This window comes from Ctenopharyngodon idella, chromosome 19, assembly GCF_019924925.1.
Source record: "Ctenopharyngodon idella isolate HZGC_01 chromosome 19, HZGC01, whole genome shotgun sequence".
NCBI classification, from domain to species: domain Eukaryota; kingdom Metazoa; phylum Chordata; class Actinopteri; order Cypriniformes; family Xenocyprididae; genus Ctenopharyngodon; species Ctenopharyngodon idella.
In genome coordinates, this window is record NC_067238.1 from 32691857 (window position 1) to 32710773 (window position 18917).

General features: G+C 36.5%; 1 long non-coding RNA gene across 1 annotated transcript in view; it reads right to left on the reverse strand.

Moving 5' to 3' along the window:
- Window positions 1-1028: 1028 nt before the first annotated feature.
- The window catches only part of LOC127501691 (uncharacterized), an 81654-nt gene continuing 63765 nt past the window's right edge, over window positions 1029-18917 (reverse strand). Inside the window, exon 3 of the long non-coding RNA XR_007926679.1 lies at window positions 1029-1848. This is a non-coding gene — a long non-coding RNA (uncharacterized LOC127501691). The remainder of the gene's footprint in view (window positions 1849-18917) is intronic.

An 18917-nucleotide genomic window follows, 5' to 3' on the forward strand; every position in this document is an offset into this window, starting at 1 on the left:
TTAAAAAATAAAATAATCAAAAGTAAGTGAGATATCTGTTCTTGTTTTAAGCACAAACTCACTTCATTTTCATGACTTTCTCAGTAAACAAGACTTAATATCTTCAGCCATTTTGCTTCTGCAGTAAATATATCTTGATTTAAGAACGTTTAGATATTTTTAATGAAAAGCAAGACAAAAATAATAAGCAAGAAACACCTCTTTTTGCATTGTATGTACACTAAAAACACACAAATAATATATATTTTTTTTTTGCACAGTTACAGCTCATAAAATGAAGCACAGTCAGTTTTGTAAAGCAACAGTTATCGTGATTTGCCTGTTTTCTAGAAAACCTAGTTTTATTATAGTTTTTTTTACTTAGGGTTTTTTTTTTTTTTTTTTTTTTTTCAATTTTAGTTTTAGTTTCTCTTATTTACAGTTAATAATTTTAGTGTTTCTATAAACTTATTTCAGTTTATTGCCAAGGCAACATTTCTAATTTTCATTTAGTTTAAGTTTTTCAACTAATATTTATATTTTATCTTATTTCAGCTTTATTTCAGTTACTAGAAATGTTTTTAATAGTTGTACACCGTAAAAAAATGCTTTTCTTTCTTAGTATTTTTGTCTTGTTTCCAGTCCAAATATCTACAAATTCTTAAATCCAGATGCTTTTACTGGATAAGTAAAATGACATAAGATATTTTTTTCTTGTTTTCTGGGGGGAAAAATCAAAATGAAGTGAGTTTTTGCTTAAAACAAGCAAAATTATCTGCCAATGTGGTAAAAAAATTAATCTTGTTTCTGTTTGAGATCTTGTTTCTTGCTTCTGTCCCAAACTGGAAACAAGACAAAAATACTAAATAAGAAAAGCATTTTTTTGCAGTGTATAGTTAACGATAATAACCCTAGTGGAAGAAACAGACAAATGAGTTTAAATTTACAATAATTCTTATTTTTATGATGAATTTTCATAGTCAGATTGAAAGTCTGGGCACTAAACACACGTAAAAGACTGCAAAATGTAAAAAGATTCCAAAGATTCCTTCACATAACAAAACGTTTATTTAAAAAAAAAAATCAACCCTTGGGACATAAAAGTGCCAAAAGAAAGAAACGCATAGACACACACACACACACACACACACACACACAGACGTGCATCAAAAAGCACCTTTGGAGAAAATGAGTTGATTCTCAGCAGTGCCTGATTCTTCTCCACAGACGCTTCACCAAATCAAAACATCTTTCGCCTTTTATTTGTATCAGAAATCACCAGCACTATTGAGTCATTCCAAACTAAATTCATAAAATGGCCATTCTCTGGCCAAATAACTTCTCTTCTGATCACTGCAACATCAATCTTCAGCCCTAAGATTGCTAAAATGGCTGCTATATATATATATTGCCATCTCTTTTACCAAGCAATATCTTGACACATCAAGGATAATAGCTCTCCGAAGCTCTCTTCAGAAAGTGGCCGTCAGATAGATTAGCACTGATAGCTCTCAGCGGCTTCAGGCCCGAGCCGATAAACACCAGGTTTGTCATTCTCAAACTTTCAGAAGATGGCTTGAGTTTGTTGATGCAGGTCCATATGGACCAATACAGAAGATATTCCATCTTTTTCAGCATCCATATTCCAGCTCCAGCACTTCAGAAGTTTAGACTGAACTTCTGGTGACCTTTGAGCAAGAGCCGTCGGAATGGAAGCGGTTCCAGGGAACATCAATTAAATCTCGGACACGAGCGAACAAACAGGCAGGGACGGCACTCGAGGCGCGAGTCTTTATTGTGTTGTTTAACGAGTGGATGTGTCAACAGTTCTCTCTCCGCCGGCATTTATCCTGCGCTCCAATCCATATCCTGAGAAAACAGAAATATTTACATAATTAATTACATTCCGAGTAATTAAAGGAGCAAATAAACAGGCCGGTGTTGGAGACTGATGACATATTTTGAGGAGATTTGAGGCGCTGAAAGATTCATGCTCCGGAAAAGGCGAAGGAGGCAGGAGAGATGAGAAATGTATGCAAATGAAGCTGGAATATTCAAGGTTCAGGAAGATGTCGTGTCAGGGGATTTTCAGAGGTGTGAATGAAAACATCGCTCTCAAACTTCAGCTCAACTTTCTGAGACGCATTAAAATGTAACAGAGTGCATAAACTATATATATATTCTTAAAATAATTATTTAAAAAACACTAGAAAAAGCATTCAGCCGCAGATACTGTACCAGACAGAGACGTCGTCCAAAATAATCGTTATCTTTGAAAAATAACCACAATTAATGTTCAATATTATTTTGTCTAAATAAATACAAACACACTAAAAACTAAAATTAATCATTTTAAATGCAAGAACTGAATTTAGACATCATTATTAAAAATGCACTGTAAAAAAAAAATGACATGATCAGTAAGTCTTGGAAATGTTTTTACATTGCTTTAACTCATCAAAAATAATTTTAGCTATGTTAAGTCAGTTTAACATAATTTAAGTCGAAATGGCTTGTTCAACAAAGTTGATTATACTTAAAAACTTTAGCAAGCAGCAGCACTGTAAAAAAGAATAGTCGGTTTAACTTAAAAAAGGAAGTTCCCTGGTTGCCTCATTGAAATTAAAAATTTGAGTTAATACAACGAAGGCAATTGATTTAATCAACAGAAACTCAAAATATTATTTTATCTGAACCACATTAATTACTGAAGTTGATTTGACAAAAGAAAAAATGAATATGAAGTCATTGTTGTTGTAGAAAGGTGAATTGATTGTGAATTCAGTGGTAAAGCAGTGTGTCACAGCTGGTAAGAGAGGAGGAGAGGCTCGTTTGTGAGATTACGTCCACCCTAATGACCCTGATCATCAGGTACCATCAGTTATGGTAAATTAGGTTAGGTCGAGGGTCGTCTAGACAATGTCTGGTGGGCTTCCAGGCAATGCTTAGTGTCAGCGCACTCATTCCCGGTCAGCTCGCGGTCAGTTTATTGTCTCTGGTTCACCTGCTGTAGACTGAATCTATTCATTGTGGCTGTATTTGGCAGAGCTCAGTGCGTTTAGCGCAGTGTGAGAGTTCTGGTGACGCTGCCAGGCAGATGCGGTAATGAGAGGTGGGGCTGCTTACAGTAACAGCACGAGCTCCACTCACATTAAAGCTCATTCTATTTCCCCTCTATTCTATTATCCTCCACTTCTCCCTCTGTGGTGATTCGGTTCTCAGTTTTTGTCACGAAACCTTTTAAACTAGAAGCACCTCTGATCAACAACACATCACTCATAAAGAGCGCTTCAGATACAGAACATTTTAGGGGTTCCATGATTTTATGGATTTAGATTTAATTAATAAATTTTGTTTTAATATATTTTTTAAATTTTATGAATTTAACAGCTCATAAATATACTTCATCACTAGAAAAAAATTAAATAACTTAAACATTAAAGTATTATGCAAACATTTATGACATTTCTCCTTATATAGAGGCTTTTTGGCATAAACGGTTCTTTAAAATTGAGTCAAGAACCCTCGAGTTCTGTATAAAGTGAATCTGATCGTTGTTGCTTAATAGAGTTGAATAACGACAAAATATTATCATTAACTGAATTAGCGGATGCTTTTGTCTAAAGGAACCCTGTAATGCATTCATTTTAAAATCACAAATAAAAAAATAATAATAATCAGGGTTATATTAATGTTATTTATATTCACTGAGAACATAATAACCCAAAAAACGTGTTAAAAAAATTCTAATCAAAAAGAAAATGTTATTTAAACAACATAAATATATTAGGTTACACCAACAAAACTTAATTTCAAGGTAAGGTCAGTTACAATTGCAGGTTACCACTTTTATTATAGTATTTATTTTATTTTCTATTCTCAGTTTCCATTTTAGCAATTTTGTTCTTAATTTCTATTTAGCTTTAATTTATTTATTTTAGTTTTAGAAATGTTAGTACTTCAACTTAAAAGTCTTATTTCAAGTAGTTGCCAACATTTCTGATTTTTGTTTAAGTTTTTCATCTAATATTTATATTTTATTTTATTTTAGCTGTTTTTTTTTTCAATTAACAACAACTGATTTTAATAGTTTTTGTTTTAGTAAACAATAACAACACTGATAATGTTTTGGTTTTTCTTCAAAACAAGAACATCATGACTCCATATCTAATAATATTGAATTAATAATTCTAAATTATTCATTCTGAGAGTTACACATTTGTAGTGGTCATCATGCATCAGAGGGTTAAAATTCGTAAAAAGTTAGTAAAAATGTAAAGAACACAATAGCAGAAATGCATAAAATAACATTTTAAATATTTTTTAATTAATTAAAATAATTATTTATTTTTATACTAGGAAATGTCTTTAAAAATATGCACAAATAAATAAATAAATACATACATAAATTTTAGTTCCAATCTGACACAGCTCATATTCTCCGTCTTTCTTTTGTTCTTGTTGGTCTGTGTCCCACAGAGTGTGAGTGTGTTTGGCAGCGGCGGTGAGGGAGAATTAGAGAGGTGAAGTCTCTGGCTGGCATGAGGAGAGGGCAGGGGTAAACTGGACAGGTTGCAAACTGGCAACCAAGGCCAAACTCCCAATGTCAGTTTGGATGAGAGCGGACGGGCCCCTGGTGACATCTGTTCAGTGGGTAAAATAGGCCATTTCTGGATGCCAAGGCACTACGTGTCCTAACAGAATAACCTTTAGATTGCTGCACACATGCAGACACGAGACAGTTACAGACACTCGCTAACAGAGAAGGACCAAACAGCTTCACTGGTAAATTTGGACATAAAAATAAGAATACTATGGTATACTCTTAAGGATCTGTGGAAAATATAGGCTGCGGCTATTTGAGTGTAAATAGCAACAACAAGTTTTTTCTTTGTTTGCACTAAGTGCAAATAGTAGTATTTTCTTTTTATATTCAGTAAGTGTCTCGCTTTACCTTTATTCATTATAATCCCTCAGTACCATGGTACCATCAATAATACCATTACTGTACTATGGTACTGCCACAGAGCTTTTTTGTAAGCCTGTCTCTATGAAATTTCTCATCGATCACTGGAATCATCCAAGTACACTTCCTCTTTTTTTGTAAAAAAAAAAAAAAAATCACTAACAGCATTCTGAGAGGCCTCTATGATTTATAGATTATGCATTTATTTCGTTTCCTTTCGGAGCGTTTGTGATCTCTCTCTCACTCCCTCCTCTCTCGACTCCCACACAGAGACGCATCACATTCTAATTGAGAAATTTAGATGGTGAAGGACAGTCCATGAATTAATCATGCTCAAAACTCGATAGAAGGTCTTGCTTGCACTTGCCCCCTAAGATCTGAACTCAAAAACGCAAATCACCCAAAGCGATATTTAAGAACATATTAATATTCTCTTTCTCACAAACACTTTTAGACCTGCTCAGTGAGCGTGAAACCCATGAGCTCCAGCCTAATCCACGCAGAAGAACAGACCACAGACACATACTAGACAAATGAATAACAGAATACTTCCAAAATTGTAACACTAAAACAAGAATGTCTAAATTGTAACACTGAAACAAGAATATCTCAACTTTAACACTGAAACAATAACACTTCCTTAATTGTAACATTAAAACAAGAATATCTAAAATTGTAACAGTGAAACAATAACACTTCCTATATTGTAACAGAGAAACAAGAATATCTCAATTGTAACATTGAAACATTTTCTGTTAAGCTGCTTTGAAACAATATACTGTGAAAAGTGTTACACAAACAAACTTGAAGTGAACTGAGTAATGAACGATGTTGTTGGTAACTTGGTGCTCTATAAATACTTGTGGATCACCATGACTTGGAGATCTGTCGTTCTGAGTCTAATTTGTTAATTTTTTACCGTTTCTTTCGTATTTTAGAGGAATATTCTGAGTTAAATATTACTGTATGATATATGACAGAAAGAAAGAATTGCACCAGTATATAGTCCTGTCCTTTTCTGCTCTATACCTTCCACACTTTTTGAATACTGGGAAGAGAGTATTCCTATTCAAGGTGCAGCAGGAAGTGAAGCTCCTGAAGAGAATCCCATTCCCTCGCCATTCCAACAGAACATGTAATAGCAGCAATTGCTTTTACGGTGAATGACTGTAATAATACACTCCTGTTACCAGTCAATAGCTTCTTTGAGCGAGAACACAAAGTCCTCACACGCAGTCTGCTATCAGTCTGATGGACTTAGTCAGCTTTACACGGCTCCTGACAGGAGATTATTGCTCAAATGGAAGGATGGAAAGAGAGGCGTTAGGAAAGGTTATCAAACCCGGTTGACCTCTGCTTCAGTGTTATATAGAGGAATGACCTGAGAGGAAATCTCTACATTGAACTGGTTGGTGTCACATACAGCACCTGAAATTAAGACACCCACTGCTCAGTTGAGTAAACACTGTAAAAAATAGAGTATTTTTGTCTTTTTTCCAGGAAAAATATCAGAACTTAAAACAAGATAAATTTGAGAAACACATTTGAAATTACAGTTTAAAATGGCTGTTTTCTATGTGAATGTATAATAAACTGGTGGTGAATGAGTGCATGTGTTATACAGTCTATACACACGTGTGTATGTGATGTGAAAGCAATTATGTATTCACATGTGTGTGGCTTATTATTGTTCTTTTCTATATGCTAATAAAATGCTTTTTACAAGCCAGATTTTGTTATTTTTCCACCATGTCTGTCTTCCCTCTGTGCTTTTTGTCTCCTTGCCTTTCCTTATCATTTTCTCGTTCTTCTGAAATCCAAATTCATTTAAATGATCCAGACAAAAATACAGACCTGAAAAATCTACTTCATTAATTCATTTATTCATTCCCTTTTTGTGTGTTGTTCATCTACTATTTCACGGTCCCTTTATATATATATATATATTTTGCTGAGTTAATAATGGACTTTAGCTAGATTCCTATCATGCGCCGATCCATTTCCCAGCACACTAATCTGTGCATGAGGATTTTCTCCTTTGTAACTCCCCTCGTCTGCTGGCGGATGCTAGAGAGCCCGCACAAACACTATATATGAATACAGACACTAAATGGAAATCATGTCTGCCATCCATCATATGTAGATGTCAGGCTGCTGGCACTGCCTACCGGAGCTGTCAATTTAATCTCTCTGTTTCCTTAGATACTCCAGCCCAACGCTGTTAATTCTATTATCACACAGACACCGGAAGTATGATTGAAGAGTGTGTGCATACTCTCCATGATACAGACACGGAACCACATACTAGTACACTACTATGTTTACCATATATTGCTAGTATGTGGTTCCGAATTTAGCAACAGAAATGATGTTCCTGAATGAATCACCACCTTTACATTGAACAAATCGCTTGAGTAAGTGATTCAATGACTCATTCATAAAGACGGTCCATTGTTTCATTACAGAGTGAATCAGTGTGTTTGGACTCAATCATAAAGACAATCTCTTGTCGCCACCTACTGGTGTAACATGTAACCTGCAAAAGAATCACTGAAAAATACCCACCATTAATACACAGACCACGAATATTATGGGCTGGGGTGGTATATATACTTTTCAAAAGAGTATAAATGACTTTTGATATCATTCAAATATAAATTACTTTTATATATGGTTGTGGTTTACTATTGGCGGATCTCATGTGAGTGACAGGTTGCCCCGCCCTCATCATCAAAGAAGCTTCTCAACAAAGGCTTTGTTTTTTGTTTTTTTACAGATGGATAAATAGAACAATAAAATGGAGGATGGATAGATGGATGGATGGATGGATGGAGCAATAAAATGGCGAATGGATGGATGGATGGATTGATGGAGCGATAAAATGGTAGATGGATGTATGGAGCGATAAAATGGCGGATGGATGGATGGATGGATGGATGGATGGATGGAGCGATAAAATGGTGGATGAATGGATGGATGGAACAATAAAATGGTGGATGGATGGATGGATGGATGGATGGATGGATGGATGGATGGAGCAATAAAATGGCGGATGGATGGATGGATGGAGCGATAAAATGGCAGATGAATGGATGGATGGAACAATAAAATGGCGGATGGATGGATGAATGGATGGAGCAATAAAATGGTAGATGGATGGATGGATGGATGGTTGGAGCAATAAAATGGTGGAGGGATGGATGGATGGATGGATGGATGGATGGAGTGATAAAATGGCAGATGAATGGATGGATGGATGGATGGATGGATGGATGGATGGAGCGATAAAATGGATGGATGGATGGATGGATGGATGGAACAATAAATGGAAGGAACAGTAAAATGTAGGGCGGGGCTTGATTTTGTCTGTGGGGAATTGATTGGATGGTTGTGGTTTTCTATTGGTGGATCTCATGTGAGTGACAGGTTGCCCCGCCCTCGTCATCAGAGAAGAGAAGACATGCTGCAAGAGGGAGAACATAAATTTAACACAATAATGAAGTGCACCGATAAATCATTTTTAATAAACACTGAAATATTCTATTAAAAATAAGAATTGTCCATTTTGATTTCATGTTGACTTTAAAACTCCTACAATGCGAAGGCACAAATTTGCAAGTTTATGAGATGAAAACTCCACACTATTTTCCATTCTCCCTCCGACATGCACATAAAACAAGCTTTAACGTTGGAAAAGGACAGCAGAGGGCGTTTCCATTGCTCCTGGGATGATGCCCGATCTTGTCTTGAGAAGCCTTCACATGCCCTCCAGTGCCAAAATGTGCACCGTCCCACCCTCTCTAGACACATTTCACCTCTTTCTTTCTAGTACTAGCACAGTTTACACTAACTCCTGACAGGTACACACCCTCCTCTCCGAGGCGTCGTCTTCCGGGAGTCTGTCCTCCTGATGTGCCCTCTTGACTGTTTCCTAATCACAAGGACACTCACCTGGCTTTGTTCTGCAGGGAGCCATTACCATAATCGGGCCGCAGAAGGCAGCTATTCAATTAGAGCTAGAGAGCCGGGAAACACAAAGCATGCTGCTTTATCTCACGCTGCTGTCCATCTATCATATCTCTAATGGGCTCACGCTCACTCGCTCACGCAAGCACACGCTTTTCTTTCTTTTTGTCCAGCAGAGGTGTGAGGAGGCGTCCTGTATATGAGCTATAGTCACATATGCATGCAGCATCACGTGCCAGAGGCAGATGGCAGAGGGTTTTATGGTGTATGTGTGTTTGGCATGCCAAGCTGTGATTGCACAGACACTCGGCTGAATATTCAACATAAACTGCTCAATCTCAACCAATGCATAGTTTCAGAATAAAACTGTTTTAGTGCCAAACAATGGTCCTTTGGGTTTGAGTTTAAGCATGTTTAGAACATTAAATGTTTAAGGCACTACTACTATTATTATCTGTTTGCATCTGCAGATCAATTTTTCACTCTATTCTCCTGGGGTGTCTTGCCTTGAGTGATCAAGGAAAATTCGATTTCTCATCATGTGACCCTGTTGAAGCATGTAGGGCCATTCTGAGTTCATGGATGTACGGTGTGTCCTACATTCTTCAATGCTACAGATTAAACAGCGCACCAGCCCCCACCTGTCATGTCGGAGCCAATTCACACACATAAAACACACAACCCCCAACACTGTCATGTCAGACCCACATATAGAAGTGCGGAGACAGATTGCTCAACCCACACACCCACACACACACACACACACACACTGTCCCCACCCCCAATATTCCATTATCAATTCCACTGTTACCCGTCACGTCCAGGTCGTATGCTGGCCAGCATCAGCAGCCACTTACCAGCCAGCAGAAAGAGGATTAGTAACTCGAGTCCTCGTGTCACTGATACACACCGAACCTGCGCATCAGATACACACCGGATGGACATGCGGAGAAAAGATCAGCTCCATGCTTGATATGTGCTGCAGCACTAGGCTTCATTGCACAGTAATTTAAACAGAATTTTACCCAAAATGCACCTGATAGATATTCAGAAAGATATTCTAAGTTATGGAGGATTAAAAGCCAGTATAAATAAATTTATGAGTAAATAAAACAAGAACTGCATTAGGAATGTTAAAGTCGGCATGAAATTAAAATGTACATTGTTTAATTTCTGAATACATCGCTGGTTCTAAACGTCTGTATTTTTCATTCTAAATTATTTTCTCCCTTCATAATATGCAGAGACAACTATGAGTGAGCCTGTGCGTCATTCACAACTGATTAAATTCCAATTCTAGTAAAAATACTTTTTTGGAACTAAATTTAAATGTTTTTTTACAGATGGATAGAACAATACAATGGTGGATGGGTGGATGGATGGATGGAACAATAAAATGTATGTATGTATATATGTACTGTATGTATGTATGGATTGAATAAAATGGATAGATGGATGGATGGATGGATGGATGAATGGATGGAACAATAAAATGGCGGATGAATGAATGGAACAATAAAATAGCAGATGGGTGGGTGGATAGAATAAAATGGATGGATGGATGGATGGAACAATAAAATGGAGGATGTATAAATGGAATGAAACAATGGATGGATGGATGGATGGATGGATGGAACAATAAAATGGAGGATGTATGGATGGAATGAAACAATGGATGGATGGATCGATGGATGGATGGAACAATAAAATTGAGTGATGGATGGAACAATAAAATGGATGGATGGGTGGATGGAACAATAAAATGGCAGATGGATGGATGGAATGATAAAATGGATTGATGGATGGACGGACAATCAGATAGATAGATAGATAGATAGATAGATAGATAGATAGATAGATAGATAGATAGATAGATAGATAGATAGATAGATGGAACAATAAGATGGATGGATGGATGGATGGATGGATGGATGGATGGATGGATGGAACAATAAGATGGGTGGATGGATGGATGGATGGAACAATAAAATGGCAGATGTATGAATGGAATGAAACAATGTATGGATGGATGGATGGATGGATCGATGGAACAATAAAATTGAGTGATGGATGGAACAATAAAATGGATGGATGGAACAATAAAAAATGGCAGATGGATGGATGGAATGATAAAATGGATTGATGGATGGACGGACAATCAGAGATGGGTGGATGGATGGATGGATGGATGGATGGATGGATGGATGGATGGATGGAACAATAAGATGGATGGATGGATGGATGGATGGATGGATGGATGGATGGATGGATGGATGGATGGATGGAACAATAAGATGGATGGATGGATGGATGGATGGATGGATGGATGGATGGATGGAACAATAAGATGGATAGATGGATGGATGGAACAATAAGATGGATGGATGGAATAATAAAATGGATGGATGGATGGAACAATAAAATGGATGGATGGATGGATATATAGTTTCTTGACAATATTGACTGTGACTGATGTATTCTACAGATCTTCTCAGCACAGCTCTGAACTCTTGTAACATCAAAGCGAAACCCTTTAAATGCACCGAGACACGTGGGAAAAAGACACCCGGAGTTAATTTGACAGCGTAATCCCGCATGTGACACCAGGGTCCAGCACACCTGCGGAGAGGGCGAAACTCCCCCCTTCTCCCAGGTGACGGCAAGGACATCCTCTCATCTCAGACAAACAGACGAGACGATTAAAAGAGCGGGAGAGGCAAGAGGAAAGGCGCGAGTGAGTGCTTCATCTTCAGAGAGCCACTTCAAAGACGTTAAAGAAGGTAAGAGGAGATCATTAGTGCTCCGGTGGACACGCAGCCCACCGCGGGAGAGACGACCCGGAGATCGCATTTCCATGTGGAGCAGCTCTTCTGTGAGCCGCTTTAACTGTGTGTACATGACATCTTCTGACATTAACAATATTATGAGTGTAACAAATATTAGTCATACAGAGGGCTCCAAACCATTACTAGAAAAATGCTTTTAATACGTGAGATGAATTTGATTTATTTTTACATAAATTGTGCACGATAATCAAAGTCTTCAGAAGATCATTAGAGGACATTAATCAGTACAAATCGATTCCTCGTGAGCTGGGACTGAATCACTGAATCAGATTCAACTGAATTAGAGCAATTTTGGTCACACAAACCATATTCATATTCATATTTATATGACTTCTGGACTAGTCGTATGGATCACTTTTATTAAACTTTTACTGTGATTTTTTAGGTCATTTTGGAGCTTGGAAACACAGTCCTCATTCCTCTGGATATTCTTCAAAAATTCATCTTTTATGTTCCATGCAAAACAGAAAATCATACAAATAAAAATTTGCATATTTCATTAGTGACCTAGAAATAGCGCATAATCCTAAATATTTCTCATTTATTTTACGTCATAAAATTTCTGATGAAAAATAGCCAAAATTCTAGTCTCAAATGGAAAAAAACTGCAATATTTTCAATGATGTCTCAGACTTCTGGACCCTCACTGAATATTCATAAGCAGCACAAGTAAAAGGCACAGGAAATAAACTTGTAAAGGGAAACAGACACAGATGATAAACTGATTTTCTCTCTCTCAAGCGATCTGTCTTTCCATTTCCATCAGGATGTTTTATTCTGGGAGTGTGATGTAAATGTCCTCTGTAAATGAGCAGATTTTACACAGCTGATTACAGTACACAAGACTCATTAGTGCCTCATTAAGACATCAAACACACACACACTCCCACACACACACACACACACACTCCCACACACACAGACACACACACAGTGAAGCACAGCATCCAAAAAGCAACAATAAATGCCACTCATTCAAATCTGAGCCTGTTTGTTCTCTTACACCGACGCATCAACAGGCATCTGTCAGATAATTGCTACCTGCCACAAAATGATCAAGTTTCTTCAGATCCAGAGAGATGAGCGTGTGTGAGCACGAATGACACGCATGTCCATGCTTGAGTGTGTTTTCATGTCCATGCAGTGTTGAGAAGGAAGGAACAATGTTAAGCTGTTGGCTCATCTAATTTGCATAATGCCAGCCCATTGGCTGAACAGCATCTCTTTGCCCCGCCCTCAATCACTGTAGTGTATCTGAGACTGGAAGAGTTTGGTTCGTGTTGTTCATGTCGAGAAGACGCTGTTTTCTGCTGCCAAAGCAAATCCACTTTGATGAGATTGATACGGTAAAACCGTTACTGTTCGTATCACTGTGAATCAAGAGCTGAGATTCAGATTTGATAATGAGCTGGGCCTGTCTGACCAATCAGAGCAGAGCAGCTCTCAGAAAGGCGGGGTTTAGAGAGAGCGAATCCTTGATTGAAGCGTTTCAGACACTGAGAGAAAAGAGCTGATGCTGCAGTGGATATTATGAGAAAATATAATATGTTTTTGTTTTGTTTGTTTTTTTACCTTGAATGCATGTAAAGCTATCGTAGGAGACTCCAAAACTAAATGAGGAACTTTTAATAACAGTTAATATTGTTTATGGTCAGTGTCTTTCTGAAGAGCACAGTGGAGGCAGAACTTCTACAGGCTCTCAAATCCTTCACTGATCATATCAGATCTTCAACCTCTGAGCCAAACACCAAAGCTCTGATTAAAAGCTTAAAATGGTTACTAAATGAGAGCTGTAATTCATAAGGCAGGTGCTGTGAGGACAGAGTGTGTTTCCTCATGTAAGAGCTCGCTGCTGTGATTATATTCAGAGAGGATCATCAGTGAATCTCTGCTCTCTGCATGGGCTGAACACTCTTTTAAGCTTTTAACCTTAACCCTACGACCACTGACATGGAAGAAATCCAGTTAATACTGCTCAAAATGACTGTGTGTGTGTGAGAGAGAGAGAGAGTGAGTGTGTAAAATGTACAGCAAGAGTGGTCTTAAGTATGGTCTGTGATTGCTGTGATCATATATATATATATATATATATGATCATAAAATAAAATAAAATAAAATAATAAAATAATAAAATAAATGCAATATATAATAATAAAATTTCATAAAATAAAATAATATTGCATATTTTATTTTATATACACACAATAAATAAAATAAAATAAAATAAATGCAATAAAAATAAAAAAATATATAATTGTATATTTTATTATATATACGCACAATAAAATAAAGTAAAGTAAAATAAAATAAAATAAAATAAAATAAAATAAAATAAAATAAAATAAAATAAAATAAAATAAAATAAAATAAAATAATGCTGGCAGTGGGATTGTTTATCAATCCAATCCAACTACGATAGAATTATTATCATTATTATTATTAATTTGTATATGATATGATAAATGATATGATATATGATCAATAACCTTTAACCTCACAGACTGATGCCAAAAAATGAAATGGTAAAAAGTAATATCAACCAAAAACCAATTTCCAAGCTAACAGGAAACGTTCTCAGAATGTTTCGGCAAGGTTCTCCCAAAGTTATGAACAAATGTTTCAGTAACATTAATACGACGTTCATTCAGCGTTATCTGGAGTTTAATAATGTTCTCAAAACTAAAACATTATTTAAGCATCATTCATGGAACGTTTTAGTAGCATTTTTTAAATGTTATTTCAGAACGTTCAGAGAACATTCAAAAGTAACATTCTCATAATGAACGTTGAGAAATAACACTTTCATAACCTAACAGGGACATTAGAAAGACGTTTTTAGAACATATGTAGTTGGCTGGGACAGTACAGATTTACTGTACATTCCTAATTGAGGCAAATGTTCTTCCTCCAGGATCAGGATCGGGACTGAACTCGTTTGAAACACTAAACAGGCTGATATCAGCACAGCGAGACGCTTGTAAAACACAGTGTTGTAGAAGCAGGCCGTAATGATTACATCAGGTGAAGGCTGGCCTGCAGCACAGCGTTGTGTTTGTGTGTTCAGGCCTGTTTCTGCTGAATAAAAGCAGAACAAATTCAGGCTACTGCAGGTAAGCCCACCATTCATCATCTTTCATCGACAGGGAGAGCGAACGGGAGCGGCGGAGAGACTACAGCTCCATGAATAATGGAGAGAGTGTGGTCTGGTCCCAGGGCTCACAGAATTACTTTCACTTTGCAGCATTTAATCAATGGCTTCTCCGCCGTTTCTTTTTTTTAGCATCTCGTTCTCTCTCGCTCACCATGTGGTCGCGACACATCGAGAAGAGAGCATTAGCAGCCCCGCAGATTCATCCCGCTGGGATTTCTCCAAACTTTCCTTGTACCTTTCCCTCTAAACCCTTTCTTTTCCTCAGTTCCCTCGAACTCTTTGAAACTGCGGAGGGAAATTGAAAAGGCGCAGTCTTAACAGCTTACAGTAATCCACTGCCCACTTACTTTCTGCAAAGATAACTGCGACGCCCAGCCATTATAGGCTTCAAAATACTCTTTTTTTACAATTGTTGTAGGTTATTCTTGCTCTCCTTGGGTAAACAGATGTGACATTTCACTAATAGCCAACCCTTCTCTCGAGCTTTTACCTGTTTGAGATTACGCTGAGAAGACAGAAGCAAAACAGATGCCATTTTCTCCTCTGAATGCAAGAAAATTCACTCCACAGTTAAGACAAAAACATCTCCATGACAACTGAATCACTGCTGAAGACCTTAGAAAAATACTGCACAATGTTCCAGCTTTGTTTGCAATCTTTTCCGCAGTACTCGTGAGTTCAATCCAGAGCCTGAGGAAAAGGGCAGCTGGATCACATCTTTGTTTTGGACGTCTGGCTGAAGATGGAAAAACTCAAACAGCCCACGGGATAAACTGAGATCCAGTCCAGCGCTGAAACCATCAGTACGGAGTGATCAGATAGAGAACAGACAGGGTCACAAGAGTCCAAACTGAGCCAAGACGGTTCTGAGCCAAGTGGGTTTTCAATGCAGCTTCATAAAAATGATTTGTCTCTGTTCAGACAGGCGGCAGAAATCAATGTTTTCCTGTTTGTTTTTTTGTTTTTTTTGCATATCTGAATCAAACAACCTTTCAGAAGTTTGGTGTCTGTAAATGTTTTTGAAAAAACTCTCTTCTGCTCATCAAACCTGCATTTATTTGATCAAAAACAGTAAAAACAGTGAAATATTACTACGATGTAAAATAGATGTTTTACAGTAAAAATACAGTAAAAACAGTGAAATATTATTACGATGTAAAATAGATGTTTTAAAGTAAAAATGCAGTAAAAACTGTGAAATATTATTACGATGTAAAATAGATGTTTTACAGTAAAAATACAGTAAAAATAGTGAAATATTATTCCAGTGTAAATCAGCTGTTTTCTATGTGAATATATAGTAAAGTGTAATTTATTCCTGTGATCAAAGCTGAATTTTCAGCATCATTACTCCAGTCTTCAGTGTCACATGATCCTTCAGAAATCATTATGATATGATGATTTGATGATCAAGAAACATTTATGATTATTATTAATTATTTTGGTGGAAACTGTGATATTTTTTATGATTCTTTAAGTAGAAATCTCAAAAGAACCACATCTATTTTTTTTAAAGAAAGAAATGCTTAAAAAATACTTTTATTCAGCAATGACGCATTAAATTGATCAAACGTGATAGTAAAGACATTTATAATGTGATGTAATAAAAAATTTCAAAATGTTTCATATAAATACTGTTCTTTTTTACTTTATATTCTATTATATTATATAAAAATCCTCCGTTTCCATTATACTATGAGCTATTTTCAACACTGATAATAATAATTTATCTTTAAGAGTGTAGAAACTTTTAGGTGTTTGTTTTTTAAGGATTTAGTTTTAATTCATTTTTAGTTTTAATTACATTTTATAAATTGAGCAGCTTGTAAACATGCTTTATCACTGGGACACATTTTAGATTAGGGTCCAATTCTCACTATTAACTATGACTTTTGCCTCGATGAACTCTTAATTACTGCTTATTAATAGTTAGTAAGGTAGTTGTTAAGTTTTGTATTGATTAAGGGATGGAGAATATGATCATGCAGAATAATATGTGCTTTAAAAGTATTAATAAACAGACAATATTCCAGTAATAAGCATGCTAATAAACAAGTGAGAATTGGACCCTAAACTAAAGTGTTGCCACAAAATGAAATAACCTGTTAAACATGAAAGTTTTAAGACATTTCTCCTTATATAGAAGCTTTTTGGCATAAAATGTTCTTTAAAACTGAGTCAAGAACCCTGGAGTTCTGTACAGAACCACATTAAATCAGACTGAGGACTGATGACCTCATCGCCTGTCGTCCTCACGTGACGCACATTAAACGTAAAGTGCCTTTCAATTACTGCCAATGTGACATTTAATCGGTTCATTATCTTCTTGTTAGATTACAGTGACCTAAAATTAGCATAACATCTGAATTCAGTGTGGAACTGACAGTATCAGCGATCATTTACACAGTCTGATCCTGGATCAGTTTGGAAACTCTCAGAATCTCCTCGTGAATTAACTTGTATTATTAGACTAATTAGTCACGACTCTTACTGAACCTCCTTCAGTCCTCAACACACACACCTCAGGTTTAAGACCGGTAGACACACACGTCCCTAAAATGATTCATTCCTCAGTATTTTTGCCTTGTTTTCCAGCACAAATATCTAAAATTTCTTAAATTTACAGGAGAAGCAAAATGACTGAAGATATTAAGTCTTATTTTGTGGAAAAATCATGAAAATGAAGTGAGTTTGTGCTTAAAACAAGATCAAATATCTGTCAGTGGAGTCAGAGAAATAATCTTGTTTTCCCTTTGAATGAAGTTTATTCCTCTGACTCCACTGACAGATATTCGTTCTTGTTTTAAGCACAAACTCACTTCATTTTGATTCATTTTAATATCTTCAGTCATTTTGTTTCTTCAGTAAATGTATTTTGATTTAAGAATGTTTAGAAAACAAGACTTTTTTTGGCTGAAGCCCATGAGGCTTGAATCAAGCAGACTTCTAGTCGTCGAGCAGGAATATGAAGAAAGCCGTCCCTCAGATCATAATAAAAACATGTAAATGTGCGACAGACGCTTGAACACTGACACGCGTATTGAGGTTGTAAAATCCCTGACTAACGACATTCCTCACATTTGGGATCTGGACGTGTGCCTGTCATCTTCCACGTCTCTTTTCCGTGTTGTTTATTCATCTTTGTGGTGATGGGAAACACAACGCCACCGATCCGTGTCCACAGATGACAGAAATGGAACATTATTCTCTGGAAGAAATCTTCAGGAGGAAGAGGGAGATTCAGGGGTTTAGGATGATGAGAAAAGGCTGAACAAAATAAAATGGCTTTAAAATAACTCTACTGAATTGTTATATTTGTGGTATTACATTCTATATATGAAGATGTATGTCTGATGTGAATGGAGCCGTAGGCACAGCATCCAGAATGTGGCATATAATTCCACATGAGGAATCACCTGGAGGAGCGAACTGTACGTCTGCACACGCAGACACTGTAAACCTGCAGTGATGAAAAGCACACGCTCGTATCACTGAGACGGAGGAATTACTCAATCCTGGGCAGAAATACGCTCTTATTTACTGTTCAAATCACTTACTGTAGTCAGATTTATGAGAAAATACAAATATTTGACAAAATCTAGTTTTTAAAGCAAAACCAAATACACTGCAAATCAACAGTTTGGATGTTTCTAAAAAAAAGTCTCTTCTGCCCTCCAAGACTGTGTTTATTTGAACAAAAATACTGTAAAAACAGTGAAATATTATTCCAATGTAAATCAGCTGTTTTCTATGTGAATATATAGTAAAGTGTCATTTATTCCTGTGATCAAAGCTGAATTTTCAGCATCATTACTCCAGTCTTCAGTGTCACATGATCCTTCAGAAATCATTCTGATATGATGATTTGATGATCAAGAAACATTGAAAACAGCTCATATTTCTGTGGAAACCGTCATACATTTTATTTTTCAGGATTCTTTGATGAATAGAAAGTTCAAAAGAACAGCATTTATTTGAAATAGAATCTTTTGTAACTTTATAAATGTCT